A 17,134-nucleotide genomic window follows, 5' to 3' on the forward strand; every position below is an offset into this window, starting at 1 on the left:
GGCATGGCCGCAAGGCATATTCTAAAAACCATGCCTAAATCTAAGCGCAGTTTACAGAATACACCTAGGCGGAAATATTTTTGGCACTGATTGCAGAACTTTGACCTGGTCTTGGTTGCTCGTTTGGAGACTGGTCTATATACCTATGTTGCACACATCCTTTACTTTCCACGTGTTAGCTCCCTGCCTATTTTTTCCTTTATTCTCCGTGGTTTTCTCTCCTATGCAATTGAAATGAAGCTCCTTTCCCTGTCTTTGATTTTAATTGTACGCTGCTTTGCTGCCACGTCATGAAAGGCAGTTTATCAAATTCAGTAAACGTTAACATAAACATTTTCTGTGTTAACTACAAGGTAAAATGCTGGGAATGCTAGTCAACCTAGAGCAGAGATTTTCAACCTCTTTCATCTCGTGGCACACTTACAGGGTTCAATCGCTGACGAGGCATACCACTGTAATCTAACCCATACCCGCCTGTCCCTGCTAAGATCCATTCCATTCTATCCCCACCCATACCTGTAACCTTCAGAAGTAGTTATTTCATTTAAATATGCTACTGAAATACATTACAGCACCAGTATATTTATTTATTTTATTACATTTGTACCCCAAGTTTTCCCACTCATGGCAGGCTCAATGCAGCTTACATGGGGCAATGGAGGGTTAAGTGACTTGCCCAGAGTCACAAGGAGCTGCCTGTACCTGAAGTGGGAATCGAACTCAGTTCCTCAGGACCAAAGTCCACCACCCTAACCACTAGGCCACTCCTCCACTGTTGCTACTATTTGAGATTCTACATGGAATGTTGCTATTCCACTAGCAACATTCCATGTAGAAGTCGGCCCTTGCAGATCACCAATGTGGCCGCGCAGGCTTCTGCTTCTGTGAGTCTGACGTCCTGCACGTACGTGCAGGACGTCAGACTCACAGAAACAGAAGCCTGCGCAGCCTTCTACATGGAATGTTGCTAGTGGAATAGCAACATTCCATGTAGAATCTCCAATAGTAGCAACATTCCACGTAGAATCTCCAATAGTAGCAACATTCCACGTAGAATCTCCAATAGTAGCAACATTCCATGTAGAATCTCCAATAGTAGCAACATTCCATGTAGAATCTCCAATAGTATCTATTTTATTTTTGTTACATTTGTACCCTGCGCTTTCCCACTCATGGCAGGCTCAATGCGGCTTACATGGGGCAATGGAGGGTTAAGTGATTTGCCCAGAGTCACAAGGAGCTGCCTGTGCCTGAAGTGGGAATCGAACTCAGTTCCTCAGTTCCAAAGTCCACCACCCTAACCACTAGGCCACTCCTCCACCTGTTACTGGGGAAACTGATACAAGATGGGACCGTTGCAGATTCCTACACAGACACCACCTGCTCATTTACCTCGCCTGCAAGTACAGAACATGATTCTCACTCGATAAAAAATACGGAACCGCAAAACAACATGCAGACTCAAACTGAAAGCAGTGATACAGGACTCTGCGTGTTGTGCAACACCAGAGAAACGAAGACATGCATGTCCACGTGTACGTTGCAAAATAAAACAGACAATGCAAATTCTCAGCACTGACATAATTCGATAACTAAACTGAAAATAAAATCATTTTTCCTACCTTTGTGGTCTGGTGATTTTATTATTCCACTCATCTTGTTCCCAATCTTTGGTTCTGCTTTCCTCCATCTGTGCTCTTATCTCTTTTTCCAGGGCCTTCTTTCCTCACCTCCTGCCCTATGTCTGTTTGGCACTGATCTTTTACGTTCGGCTTTCTTCAGTTTCTCTGCCACCTCCTCAAATTTATCGTGTCTCTCCTTTTCCCATCCCTTCACGTGCAGCCCATCTCCCCCTTTCTCTTTCGTATTCATTATCCATCTTCCCTCCGTGTCCCTGTCCCCTATCCTATCCCCACGTTCAGCATCTCAGTTCTCCTACCCCCACCATTTTCAGCATCACCCCCTCTGAATTCCTATCCCCCCATGTCTAACATCACACTTTTTCCTAATCATAGGCTCCCTGCTATGTCCCTAACCACTCCCCACCCCCAAGTTCAGCACTGGTCCTCTATGTCTCACCCTCTCTCTTCTCTCCTCCATGCCTACTATCTCCCTTCTGTGTCCCTATCCCTCCCCTTGTCCAGCTTCTTTCTCTCTACCCTTCACGCCCAACATGGCTCAGCATGCCCCACTCTTCCCTCCATCTCCCACAGACCACAGTCCCACATCTCTCCCCACTATAGCATTTCATCTCCCCCCTCTCTCTGGGTCCCCCTGGGTAGTTTTGCATCTCTCTCTCTGCCCATTTGCCCCCTGGTAGTTAATCACAACCCCTCTGGGTAGCTTGGCAACTTCCCTCCCCATCTCCCTATAGTTCATCATTTCCCCTGCAGGTCTAGATTGAAAAACGCATACCTAGAGGTTTTGCGTTTGCCACTTGGTTCCTACAAAACCTCCATTATATGGGGTTGCAAAGATATCTACAAGCTTTGTACTATATTATGGACCTACTCAAATAAAATTTGGTATAGAAATGCAATTACTATATTTTCAATTTTTATGTTTTGCAGTGCAGACATCCCAACATGAGAAATTTATTTTTATTTTTTATTTGTTACATTTGTATCCCACATTTTCCAACCTATTTGCAGGCTCAATGTGGCTTACATAGTGCCAGAGAGGCACAGTCAACAGTGGAACAGTCAACAGAAGAGTTGTGTTATGTCCATTACGTACTTTACTTTTGTTGTGTTGCAGAGATCAGGCATTTAAGTTGGATCGGTAGGGTATGCCTTTTTAAACAGGTTAGATGCGTAAGTTGATTTGTATTTAAGTCCTTTGCAGCTTGGGTAGTGCAGATTTAGATATGTTGGTGTTGATTCGGACGTGTGGTCCTATCCTGCTAAATTATAAATGATCTGTGGTTATGTTTCACAGTCAGATGGGGAAATCTTGTGTCTCGGAGGATGACTAATTCATTATCAATTTATTTATGGTACCAGATGAACTGAACCCTGAGTGCTCTTGTGTTCCTCTGAACCCTATCACATAGCCAACTCTGCCCTAGGGGAGTGGGGGAAAGAAAAAATGTCGTCATGAATTCAGGTTTTTGAAGAGTAATATTATACACTTTTGTGGCCTTCTTTTGTTGTATTTTGAAGGTTTTCCTGTGGTCCCCCCTCTTTGTTTGCCCCTGCATTGTTTTTACAAAATCACAATGGAAAAGCATATTTCTTGTGGAATCCAAGGGAGAGGACATGTTAAGAGCTCCAAGTTGCTGGAAGCTAGAGGAGTAGCCTAATGGTTAGTGCAGTGGACCGAGATCATGGGGAAATAGGTTCATTTCCCACTGCAGCACCTTGTGACTCTAGCCAAGTCACTGAACCCTCTACTTCCCTAGGTACAAAATAAGTACCATGTATACTTGACTATAAGCCAAGATTTTGGGGTTCCAGTAAAAGGCCAAAAATTGGTATTTTTTTTGTTTTTGTTACATTTGTATTCCGCGCTTTCCCACTCATGGCAGGCTCAATGCGGCTTACATGGAGCAATGGAGGGTTAAGTGACTTGCCCAGAGTCACAAGGAGCTGCCTGTGCCAGGAATCGAACTCAGTTCCTCAGGACCAAAGTCCACCACCCTAAGCACTAGGCCACTCCTCCACTGTTGCTACTATTTGAGATTCTACATGGAATGTTGCTATTCCACTAGCGTAGAAGTCGGCCCTTGCAGATCACCAATGTGGCCGCGCAGGCTTCTGCTTCTGTGAGTCTGATGTCCTGCACATACGTGCAGGACATCAGACTCACAGAAACAGGACATCAGACTCAAAGAAACAGAAGCCTGCGCAGCCTTCTACATGGAATGTTGCTGGTGGAACAGCAACATTCCATGTAGAATCTCCAATAGTATCTATTTTATTTTTGTTACATTTGTACCCCGCGCTTTCCCACTCATGGCAGGCTCAATGTGGCTTACATGGGGCAATGGAGGGTTAAGTGACTTGCCCAGAGTCACAAGGAGCTGCCTGTGCCTGAAGTGGGAATCGAACTCAGTTCCCCAGGACCAAAGTCCACCACCCTAACCACTAGGCCACTCCTCCACTCTCAGCTTACAGTCAAGTCAGCATGTCTTCCCCCACCCCCTTGAAGTGATCGGCATTCACGCTGACAGACACGGAAGTAACCGCAAGCAGGGTTTGGTGCTGTGTCAATCAAGGCGAATCCTGAATCACAAAAGTGTGACCGACACAGTGCCAAACCTTCTTGAATTGACTTAACTGCTGTTGAGTCAGTTATTGTTGGTTGGATTTCATCAGAGTACCTGAATAAAGGATGTAAAGGTTTTCAAGTCAGCTCACTGGAACCGAGTGATTCTGCTATTTGTATAGTACGGAAATGGAAAACTATGAATTGTTTTTTGTGTCTTAATATACTGAACATACATGTTTTTAGTTTTATACACCACTTGTCTGTAAGACCAGGAATAATGTTTAGAAATTGTTTCAATGAAAGGATTAAAATTTCTGTTTAAATAGTGTGTGTATGTGATGTATGTTGTATGTTATATCTTTCTTTTTTTTTTTTTTGTTTAAATCTTGCAGGATCACAAGAAATGATGGACAGAAATTTGTGACTTGAGAGGTATTTGTGGTTTCATTTACTTTTATTTATTTCTTTCAAAGGAAAGACTCTTAATATTTGATTCTGTACCTTGGAGAGCATGATATAAATAAAATTGGTGTGTTGTAGTTTTTCTCTTATTTATAAACCTGTTCATAGAGGTTTGCCTACTGCAGCAGATATAATCACAGAGAGAGTAGTGGATGCTTGGAATGCCCTCCTGCGGGAGGTGGTGGAAATGAAAACGGTAACAGAATTCAAACACGCGTGGGATAAACATAAAGGAATCCTGTTCAGAAGGAATGGATCCTAAGGAGCTTAGCCGGGATTGGGTGGCAGAGCCGGTGGCGGGAGGCGGGGATGGTGCTGGGCAGACTTATACGGTCTATTACTACTATTACTACTATTATTTAGCATTTCTATAGCGCTACAAGGCATACGCAGCGCTGCACAAACATAGAAGAAAGACAGTCCTTCTCAAAGAGCTTACAATCTAATAGACAAAAAATAAATAAAGTAATCAAATCAATTAATGTGAACGGGAAGGAAGAGAGGAGGGTAGGTGGAGGTGAGTGGTTACAAGTGGTTACGAGTCAAAAGCAATGTTAAAGAGGTGGGCTTTCAGTCTAGATTTAAAGGTGGCCAAGGATGGGGCGAGACGTAGGGGCTCAGGAAGTTTATTCCAGGCGTAGGGTGCCAGAGTCAGTGGTGGGAGGCGGGGATAGTGCTGGGCAGACTTATACGGTCTGTGCCAGAACTGGTGGTGGGAGGCGGGGCTGGTGGTTGGGAGGAGGGGATAGTGGTGGTGGGAGACGGGGCTGGTGGTTGGGAGGCGGGGATAGTGCTGGGCAGACTTATACGGTCTGTGCCCTGAAAAGGACAGGTATAAATCAAGGTAGGGTATACACAAAAAGTAGCACATATGAGTTTATCTTGTTGGGCAGACTGGATGGACCCTGCAGGTCTTTTTCTGCCGTCATCTACTATGTATGTTACTATGTAATTGGTGATCTGTAAACTTGTCCCAGTTAATGTATATGATTTAAAAAAGTATCAATATTGACCCTTACACAAAAATGTGCTGCAAACCTTCAGGCTACATTAAGCACATAAACCTGTTATTCCATAACAAGATCAATAACTTCAATATGTAACATTAATTACATCAAATATATTAGCCAACTATCTAATTCCAATTAAAACAAAAAAAGTTTATTCATAAATGTCTCCATTTTTTTAAAATCACTAAACATACAAATCTAACAGATATGCATTAATATATATAAACCTATAATCATCCGTAATCTGTAACTTTCAGATGAAACAGTTCAGAGCTGTTGAGCAATGCTGTTCATACTTTATAGAATGTCAATCCATACTTTATCACCGGAATGCTTTTCCAGTCATTCCTGTTGAATATTATGCTCTCCAGTATTAAAATTTACCATTGTAACAGATTTAACCAAAGTTGTCGAGCAAACACCTTCTCCGAATTCTATTGATTACAAAGCTGAGCTGTTGAACAATCCTTAATCGGCCTTGAATCTGATTTAATCCTCTCCTCATTCATGCGATATCCATTCATTTAAAGTCGTATGTTCTGCCCGAGGTTGTTCGGAAACCTGCAACCCGACGTGGTCCGTGTTTCACAAACTTAAACCAGATCCTCAAACTTCTAACGGACACTGGCAAGAACCGCTTCAAGCAATTGCGCCACAAAAATGCCACCCGTTAAATTTAAGAGCGCCCCTGTTACTCCCATGCCCCTCCATTTCCACACCCCCCTCCCATTTTTTGATGGTGTATAAATTTTAGCCTTCTAAATGGCAATAATTGCTTGTTAAAAAGCCAATTATTGGTACATATTTATTTTTATTTATTGCATTTGTACCCCACATTTTCCTTCCTGGTGGTAGATTGAATGTGGCTTACATTTTTCTAATGGAAATAGCAGTTTACAAGTTACAAAGGCATAGATGGGAAAGGTGAAAACATGTTCCATTGGGGGGAAGGTGATTGAGCCCGATCCAGATTCACTCCTTGTTTCCCTTATCGCTTTTCGTTTCTTCATTTTGAGGTTTGTGGTTGTTGAGGTGTTGTGTAGTTAGTGGGGTCATCGGGGTGGTAGGTTGTTTTGTAGAAGTGAGATTTCAGATGTTGTTCAATTAAGTTGCAAGCACAATTTCTGTCGACTTTTATCGAATGGGGGGGGGGGGGGGTTGAAGCTGGGCGGAACCTATGAGCCCGTACTGTTTTTACAATGATTGGCCTGAACTCTGGGATTATTGGTACAGTATATGGCACCAGATGACTGAGCTAGAGGAACCAGCCAGAACTGAGATTGAGCAATGGAAGCTTAAGAAATAAAGGGGGTGAGAGTGAGCAGTGTGGATGGCGGAGAAGTGTAAAAAAACATAATAGGAGCTGGAAATAAACAAGGGAAGGGGTAAGAGCAGTGTGGACTGGGTGGCAGGACCCCAGCAGAGAGATGTGATCGTTGATACTGTTTTATATATTTCAACGATTTTTATTGATGACAAAACGTTACAGTAACATTATACAACCATCTGATAGTATCAAAAGTGCATCTACAAATTACATCTAACGTGTTCCTATAATTACACGATGTCATCAAATTATAATACCCAACACTTTTATGAAGGATGTAACAGAATATCACCAATTTCAATTGTACCAAAATGAAAAATCAAATTTCTAGTGAGTACAAAAATGATCCTTCCCAATTACAAAGACCCTTTCCACCCTTCTAAAGCCCCCCCTCCCCAACCCCCGACCTCTCCCTCCCCCCCTCCTAATCTCTCCCCCCTCCCCCCCCATCCCGAGACCTGAAGGATCTGAACCTAATCAACATTTAAGAACTCACCCTGCATTAAGAAGTAGACTCCGACCTCTAGGGCTAAGGATGCGTAAATACGGACCCCAGAGAGCCAGAAATGTCATTCTCTTTCTCTGCGAGAGTCTAATCTCGCCAGCCTCCCAAGAAACCAGCTGATGCAACTGATTGTTGATACTGTTTTAAATAATACGCAGTTAGTGATAAATGTGGGGTAATAGGACTCATGATTCTCATGAGAATTTATTCCAGCATCTGGTAAATTGTGGCTGAAAAATATTAAATTTGCTTGTTACAATAAAATTCAGGGGCTCATTTGGGAGTATGCCCATGCTCAATGTCGCTGGAGAACAAATTGCAGGAAAATTATTTGTTTCAATAAATTTGGGTAATAAGTTTACAACCCTGAATTGGAATATGACTTTGTAATATTTCTGTCGCACAGGGTTTGGTTGAAATGTGTACTTTGCTGTCCACTTAGAGCCATGTCCATGTAGCACTGGTCTCAAAGCTGATGGCAGAGTAGGATATGAAATTATTCTACTCTGGAGTGGAGGAGTGGCCTAGTGGTTAGGGCGGTGGACTTTGGTCCTGAGGAACTGAGTTCAATTCCCACTTCAGGCACAGGCAACTCCTTGTGACTCTGGGCAAGTCACTTAACCCTCCATTGCCCCATGTAAGCCGCATTGAGCCTGCCATGAGTGGGAAAGCGCAGGGTACAATGTAACAAAAATAAAATAGATACTATTGGAGATTCTACATGGAATGTTGCTACTATTGGAGATTCTACATGGAATGTTGCCACTATTGGAGATTCTACATGGAATGTTGCTAGCAACATTCCATGTACAAGGCTGCGCAGGCTTCTGTTTCTGTGCTTCTGTTTCTGTGAGTCTGACGTCCTGCACGTATGTGCAGGACGTCAGACAAGCAGAAGCCTGCGTGGCCACATTGGTGATCTGCAAGGGCCGACTTCTACATGGAATGTTGCTAGTGGAATAGCAACATTCCATGTAGAATCTCAAATAGTAGCAACAGTGGAGGAGTGGCCTAGTGGTTAGGGCGGTGGACTTTGGTCCTGAGGAACTGAGTTCAATTCCCACTTCAGGCACAGGCAACTCCTTGTGACCCTGGGCAAGTCACTTAACCCTCCATTGCCCCATGTAAGCCGCATTGAGCCTGCCATGAGTGGGAAAGCGCGGGGTACAAATGTAACAAAAAAACAAAAAAAATTAACAAATGGTTTGGGCTTTTCTTCCAAAAACAAAAGGTCAACAGAAATAAGGCTGTAACATAATCTTTCTGCTTTCTCCATGCTATTGGGACAGGAGACGGCATGGTTGATCATGAACCTTTGATCCATGCCCTAGCTGGACAATGATTTTTGTTTCCATAAAGAGATTGGGTGTTTCTTTTAGATTTTTGGTTGCTGATCAAAGCAATAACAGCACAAAGTTTTTCTGTAACGTATGGCTTTCCAGAAATAGTTATAACGCACGCATCAACATGACCACTAGTAAATGAATGCCGTTCAGTTTAAATAGATTATAACGTTATTTAGCCCTATTTATCTATTCATCAACTTCTTCTAGAAGCAATACGTATTTATTGCATGATCTGCAGTTAATAAACTGCATATGATGCACAACAGTTACAGGAGCCCAGCTTTTGTCTTGATCGTCAACTTTACATCCAAGATACAGTTCATAGACTTTCTTCACCAGTGGAGTCATGGTTCTTCTTTGCGCCTTCAGAACTTACCACAAATGTAGCAGAAAGTGTCAATATGATTAATACATTTCCATGACATTTTCAATTAACCATGTTGTGATCGATTATTGAGGGAATTTATTTTTATTTTATTTATTGCATTTGTATCCCACATTATCCCACCTCTTTGAAGGCTCAATGTGGCTTACAATATATCATGGGTAGTGGAAATGATAGGAGAATTGACATTTAGTATTACAGAAGTGTTTTGAGTTGCGTGGTAGTGGAAAACATGATAGTAATATGATATAGACATTCTTAACGTGGCTAGATATGTGTGGGGGTTTCACATGTATTGGTCTTTGTGGTATATTTTGTCGAAGAGATGGGTCTTCAGCAGTTTGCGGAAGTTGGTCAGTTCATAGGTCGCTTTTAGGTTACGTGGCAGAGCGTTCCAGAATTGCGTGCTCATATAGGACAAGGTTGATGCGCGCATTAGTTTATATTTTAGGCCTTTGCAATTGGGGAAAAGAAGATTAAGGAATGTGTGAGATGATTTTTTAGCATTCCTGGGTGGTAGGTCTGTCAGGTCAGACATGTAGGCTGGGGCCTCGCCGTGGATGATTTTATGTACTAGGGTACATACTTTGAACGTGATGCGTTCTTTGAGTGGTAACCAGTGTAGTTTCTCTCGTAGGGGCTTAGCACTTTCGTACTTTGGTTTTCCAAATACGAGTCTGGCTGCTGTGTTCTGCCATAAACGCCAACACATTGTTCCTTAATACGGAATTCAGACATTGATTGAGGGGAAACGACTTCCTGGAGCACAAAAATGTTCCTCTGAGGCCTTAACAGGCAGGGGAGACATGATAGAGGTCTATAAAATAAAGAGTGGAGTGGAACAGGTGGATGTGAAGCGTCTGTTCACGCTTTCCAAAAATACTAGGACTAGGGGGCATGCGATGAAACTACAGTGAAGTAAATTTAAAACAAACCGGAAAAAATTTTTCTTCACCCAACGCATAATTAAACTCTGGAATTCGTTGCCGGAGATCGTAGTGAAGGCGGTTGGCTTGGCAGAGTTTAAAAAGGGGTTGGACGGTTTCCTAAAGGACAAGTCCATAGACCGCTACTAAATGGACTTGGGAAAAATCCACAATTTCGGGAGTAACATGGTTAAAATGTTTGTACGTTTGGGTAGCTTGCCAGGTGCCCTTGACCTGGATTGGCCGCTGTCGGAGACAGGATGCTGGGCTCGATAGACCTTTGGTCTTTTCCCAGTATGGCATTACTTATGTATTTGCTTAACTTTTAGAAGGTAGAATGAGAGGCCACTGAGTGGCCATGATCATATAGCTGAGGTTAGTTTCCATGAAACCTGTGTGTTTCACATATGTAGGAGTGAAACAAAAACTAAAGCCTGTATTCGGCATACACGTGTTGCTCCTGTGAATGAGAAACAGGTGAGAAATGTTTCAGCAGCAAAGCGATGTGTCTCTTCAGAGCAGGACCATCTACCTGGTATGTGTTTTGAAATCTTTGTCACATACAGTTTGCAGCTCTCAGGGTGCAGTTTTAATTACTTTGTCTTTGGTACTAGTGGGAATTTTTTTTTTCTTTTCCATAAACAGTTAACTTCCTTTCTCAGTAAGAGAGAGAAGAAATTTGGACCAGTGCTTTTGTGCTGTCCAAGTGAATTATGGGTCCAGGAAGTAAAACCCACAGCTGACAAAGGGACTTTTTAGAGCTGCTGTCTTTGATAGTTAAATGAAGACTTCGTACTCGTTGTGTTTAATAGTTGACTTTTATTTTTGAAAGATTCAGAAACTTAAGGAAAGAAATTGAATGCTTGCAGTCTTACATTATATGGGAACGTTTAGAGGATGGATCCCTCCTCTCTGTTATATTCATCGTACATCAGTCAAAATTGATCTTGGTTTTCAGTGCAATCTTATAAAATAAAAACTGAAAACAAAAGATTCCAGCAGAACCACCTATTTAAGAAAGGATGTGGAGTAGCCAATTAGAGTAGCACATTGTAATACCGCTGTTCTGAGATTAATCACTCTAGGAGTGGAGGAGTGGCCTAGTGGTTAGGGTGGTGGACTTTGGTCCTGGGGAACTGAGGAACTTCAGGCACAGGCAGCTCCTTGTGACTCTGGGCAAGTCATTTAACCCTCCATTGCCCCATGTAAGCCGCATTGAGCCTGCCATGAGTGGGAAAGCGCAGGGTACAATGTAACAAAAATAAAATAGATACTATTGGAGATTCTACATGGAATGTTGCTACTATTGGAGATTCTACATGGAATGTTGCTATTCCACTAGCAACATTCCATGTAGAAGGCTGGGCAGGCTTCTGTTTCTGTGAGTCTGACGTCCTGCACATACGTGCAGGACGTCAGACTCACAGAAGCAGAAGCCTGCACGGCCACATTGGTGATCTGCAACATTCCATGTAGAATCTCAAATAGTAGCAACAGTGGGAGTGGCCTAGTGGTTAGGGTGGTGGACTTTGGTCCTGAGGAACTGAGTTCGATTCCCGGCACAGGCAGCTCCTTGTGACTCTGGGCAAGTCACTTAACCCTCCATTGCCTGTTGCATTGAGCCTGCCATGAGTGGGAAAGCGCGGGGTACAAATGTAACAAAAATAAAAAAAATACACCAGGGGTGGGCAACATTTTTTACACAGAGGGCTGCATGAATGTCGGTACTATCCCTAGCAGGCCTCAGCGTTACATAATGTTGGAACTGGAAATGCACAGAGCTCCATAGACCAGCTGTGATAAGTAAAAATTTAACTAAAAACAATACAAACTGCTAGAGTTGGCTGTTCTGAACGTATTTGTGAAATACAGAATTTAAAATGTCAAAACTCTGGTTAATATTTTCCGTGTATACTTCCCATGGTGTTACAGGCTGTATAAAATTCAGTGGCAGGCTGCCTGCAGCCGTGGGCCGCAGGTTGTCCACCCCTGCTCTACATGAAAATTTGGCCAACGTTTTGGAGTTCCGGTGCAAATGTTTTGAGCAGAGAAGACTACGTAGGGTTGTAGTGGGGAGTGGTAGGGTTGCATGCACCCTTGACAGCAACACTGTTCTGGTTGCATTCATTGGGAGGTATGCAAACAAAGTTAAGAACTTTTTGTTCAAATAGCTAGGTGCTTGGTCACAGGCCTGGATTTTCTTATAGACTTTAGCCCAGAGTTCAAAGTCACAGATGGTATCTTGATCAATGTAGGGCCTGTGAGCTGACGTGTACTCGCATGTCTTAAGAACTCTATTTGTTCAAATAGCTAGGTGCTTGGTCACAGGCCTGGATTTTCTTATAGACTTTAGCCCAGAGTTCAAAGCCACAGATGGTATCTTGATCAATGTAGGGCCTGTGAGCTGACGTGTACTCGCATGTCTTAAGAACTCTATTTGTTCAAATAGCTAGGTGCTTGGTCGCAGGCCTGGATTTTCTTATAGACTTTAGCCCAGAGTTCAAAGCCACAGATGGTATCTTGATCAATGTAGGGCCTGTGAGCTGACGTGAACTCACATGTCCTGGTGCAGCCTTGTTTGGGTTGCTGAAGCCTTGTGCAGGAGGCAGATGCAGGTTGTGAATGAATGCTAGCTCACAGGCCCCATGCTGATCTTGCCTTTCTTCCCATAGTCCAGAGAGAAGGGCAGGATTTGGGAGAAGGCTGAGACAGGGAAAGGGGAAGGTAGAAGGGGAAAGGCCTAGGTAGGAGCCTTCCCCTGTTCTCTAGTCGCCTAGGGATCCCGTTTTTAAACGTCACACCAAGTGTGCGGACGGGAGCTACAACTGAAAATGTGGTCCTACCTCATCACTGCAGAGCATTAATGTGTTGCTGTTACAAAAGGTAGGTGACTACTTCGATGTCATTGAATGATTCGACATCTTATTAATCAAGGACTCTTGCAGTTGTATGTTCATTGTGTAACATTTTTCATTTTCTTTCTTAAGAAGGCTAAAGAATTTTCTTCTGGTAGATTGATTTTTCTGAGCTGATTGGAGACCTGATGGCCGGTCAGCCTTTATCCTACTGTGCTAGAGAACAGACAAGCATTCAGTTTAATGTTGCTTATCCAACAGGACAATCGACCGGTGGTAGGACCTAGAAGTTTTTATGGTGTGCTCCTGATAAAATCCTCTGATATTAAGAATCATGTCATAGAATGTACCAATAATATGTACTTGCAATTTCACATAAAAAATAAAATCTACGCTTCAAGTTACCTAGTTCCAGGAGGGAGTTTTGGGGTTAGTCTTTGATTTCTAACATCTCATCAAGATCATTATGGGACCTGCAGGTTTAGACACTGCTTTGAGATGTAAGCTTAAATCCAGGACTGACTAGATCTGTCTCCTAGAATTGGGTGAGTTGGCAGCTCCCGAGCAGCAAATTATCATTGCTTTTTGTAGCCAGCTCGGTATTCTCGAGGCTGCTGTTCTGGGTCAGGATTGGTACATCTCTATCTACTACTACTACTATTTAGCATTTCTATAGCACTACAAAGCATACGCAGCGCTACACAAACATAGAAGAAAGACAGTCCCTGCTCAAAGAGCTTACAATCTAATAGACAAAAAAATAAAGCAAACAAATCAATTAATGTGTAGAGGAAAGAGGAGGGTAGGTGGAGGCGAGTGGATACAAGTGGTTACGAGTCAAAAGCAATGTTAAAGAGGTGGACTTTCAATCTAGATTTAAAGATGGTCAAGGATGGGGCAAGACGTAGGGGCTCAGGAAGTCTATTCCAGGCGTAGGGCGCAGCAAGACAGAAGGAGCGAAGTCTGGAGTTGGCAGTAGCGGAGAAAGGAACAGACAAGAAGGATTTATCCAGGGAACGGACTGCACGGGAAGGGGTGAAGGGAAGGACCATCTAGCGGTCCAACTGAATTGGGTGAGTTGGCAGGTCCCAAGCAGCAAATTATCATTGCTTTTTGTAGCCAGCTCGGTATTCTCTGAGGCTGCTGTTCTGGGTCAGGATTGGTACATCTCTATCTGCCTTAACCTCCAAGGTTTTCAGCTCTGCCCTGCTGGGAAGAGTGGTAGCTCCCCTTCTGTGACATCACAGGTGCCTGCAGCCATATTATAGGAGGGCAAACTCCAGATTTGGATCGGATTTGGGATGAAAGGTGTGGCTGCGTAAAAAATTTGTTAGACCTTTTATGGCCGTGTATATATCTTTTTGAAGGTGCAGTCTCCAGAATTAAACAGGATGGAGTCAGCCTAGAGGGTATCTATTAAAATGATCAGTGATATTCATTATAAAGTGTATGGGGACAGATCTCAATTTTTGTATACTTTTTGGAAGAAACCCGGGAGACATTAAAATACCTCTGTGGCATAAATGTACAGGAGGCGAGTCTCAATTGAATTTAAGCTCTGGAATGAGGGGGCATAGGATGACGGTGAAAGGGGATAGACTCAGGAGCAACCTGAGAAAATACTTCTTCATGAAAAGGGTGGTGAATTTGTAGAACAGCGTCCCAGTGGAAGTGGTAGAGGCGAAAACAGTATCTGAATTCAAGAAAGCTTGGGACAAGTACGTAGGATCTCTAAGGTAGACGAAGGGTACTAGATGGCATGAATGGGCAGACTGGATAGGCCATATGGGCTTTATCTGCTTTCATTTTTCTATGTTTCTCTGTTTACTGAACAGGGCTGGTATGGAGCTTTGGCCAACTGGCCGTTGTGTAAATGAAGTTTTTGGTTCCACCAGTGCTTTGCGGGTGATGCTGGTTCAAAGGAATTTAAGTTTGGCTACTGATATTTTGTGAATGGGTGTCATTGAGGAATAAGATAATGGCAATTGTTGATTTCATTAAAGATTAGATATTTTTCCCCAAGATTCTATATAGCGTGACTTAAGTTGCGTGCAAATCCAGTCTTATTCTGGACTTGTGAACGCAATTTAATTACTTAACAAGCTAATCAGCATTGATAATTGCCTCTTAAGCAATTATTGACACTAATAGGCATTAGACTTTATGCACAGAACTGTCTAAGCGTAAATTATAATGTGATGCGCATAAATTCTAAGTTGCATCGTTGAAAAGGGGGCGTGGAATGGGCAGGTTGTGGATGTTTCTAAAATCTATGCGCATTGTTATAGAATACACCCGGTCTGCGTGTAACTTAGGCATCCGCATTTACACCAAGTTTTACTTGGCGTAACTGCCCGGAACTATATTTTTTGTTCGTTAGATGTGTCCTCGGCATTTGATACAGTGGATTCTGTGATCTTGTTGCAAGTAATCTCGTTTGGGCTTTACAGAGAAGGTGTGTGCATGGTTTATTTCCTTATGATGGACTGGGACATGATGGTGAGATTGAGAAATGTAGTATCGGAGACAAACCCTATGACTGCGTGGGTTCCCATAGGGCTAGGTGGTGTCTGCAATACTGTTTAATTTGGATCTTAAGCCACTGTGTATTGTATGCTAGAAGCTGGAGACAGAATACAGGATTTATGCAGACGATATTCAGTTTTTCTTTCCTGTGGATGAGCTGTTCTGTACAGGATGTGAAAATTGAAGATGTGTTTACAAGAAATTAGTGACTGGATGGCTGGAAATAAGCTTGAATTAAATTGAACAAAAAAAACAGAGAAAATGGAAATAGCTGGTGCGCTGGTAAACTTTTAATAACGGGTTCTCTATCTGGGCATTGCCAGCCCTGCAATTTGAGGGGGGCAATGCAGTCCTCTTACTTTGTGGGGGGGTGGGGGGGGGAAGAGGGATGTGCAAGAAATCCCAACATGCTGCTCGGAGCCCGAAACAAGCAGCAGGGACAGCGGCAGTCTTTTATTTGGTTGGTGGGGCTCGTCATCCCTGCCAGTAAAGTAAAAAGGAGTTCAGGAGGGGGTCTGAGCCCAAATTTTGGGAGCCAGTTAGCCACGGGGAGGGGGGGAGGGGCCAAAAATTCTTAACAAACAGCTCTTGTGAGCTGGCTCCAGCTCACCACTGATTATGACTCTGTGGTATGCCAACTCTTTTCTCTGCCTATAAGAAATCGGATTTTGAGTCTGAATTGTACTAGATTCACAGCTATCAAGGCAGGATCGGTGGTTTAGGCCTCTTTTTATCAGTTACGAGTTCTGAGTAAAATAAAAGCAATTGCCATCTGCTGATTTTGAGGTTGTGGTACAAAGCTTGGTGTTAAAATTGGGGCCCCTTTTACTAAAGCTTAACGTGGAAATGAAAACGGTAACGGAATTCAAACATGCGTGGCATAAGCATAAAGGAATCCTGTGCAGAAGGAATGGATCCTCTAGAGCTTAGTCAAGATCGGGAGGCAGGGATAGTGCTGGGCAGACTTATACGGTCTGTGCCAGAGCTGGTGGTTGGGAGGCGGGGATAGTGCTGGGCAGACTTATACGGTCTGTGCCAGAGCCAGTGGTTGGGAGGCGGGGCTGGTGGTTGGGAGGCGGGGATAGTGCTGGGCAGACTTATACGGTCTGTGCCAGAGCCAGTGGTTGGGAGGCGGGGATAGTGCTGGGCAGACTTATACGGTCTGTGCCAGAGCCAGTGGTTGGGAGGCGGGGATAGTGCTGGGCAGACTTATACGGTCTGTGCCAGAGCCAGTGGTTGGGAGGCGGGGCTGATGATTGGGAGGCAGGGATAGTGCTGGGCAGACTTACACGGTCTGTGCCCTGAAGAACACAGGTACAAATCAAAGTAGGGTATACACAAAAAGTAGCACATATGAGTTATCTTGTTGGGCAGACTGGATGGACCGTGCAGGTCTTTTTCTGCCGTCATCTACTTTGTTACTATGTGCACTAACGGACATTAGCATGCACCGAGTGCCATGTGGCCCATAGGTATAAAATAGGACACACAGCATTTAGCGCGTGCTAATTGCATTAGTGTGTACTAAGCTTTAGTGAAAGGGTCCCTTAAGACTCTTACAATAGCTTGTATAAGGTTTAATG

At 43.4% G+C, this 17,134-nt stretch overlaps 1 protein-coding gene across 3 annotated transcripts in view; it reads left to right on the forward strand.

The window, feature by feature from the left end:
* The window catches only part of TPST2 (tyrosylprotein sulfotransferase 2), a 142,071-nt gene that overhangs the window by 48,495 nt on the left and 76,442 nt on the right, over positions 1–17,134 (forward strand). For 2 of the 3 annotated variants that reach the window (XM_030219204.1, XM_030219203.1), the window contains exon 2: positions 4,602–4,641. The exons of the other annotated variant lie outside the window; for it this stretch is intronic. The gene's annotated coding sequence lies outside the window, so the exon portion shown is untranslated. The remainder of the gene's footprint in view (positions 1–4,601; positions 4,642–17,134) is intronic. 3 annotated transcript variants of the gene reach the window in all.

This window comes from Microcaecilia unicolor, chromosome 11 (assembly GCF_901765095.1).
Source record: "Microcaecilia unicolor chromosome 11, aMicUni1.1, whole genome shotgun sequence".
In the NCBI taxonomy this organism is placed as follows: Eukaryota; Metazoa; Chordata; class Amphibia; order Gymnophiona; family Siphonopidae; genus Microcaecilia; species Microcaecilia unicolor.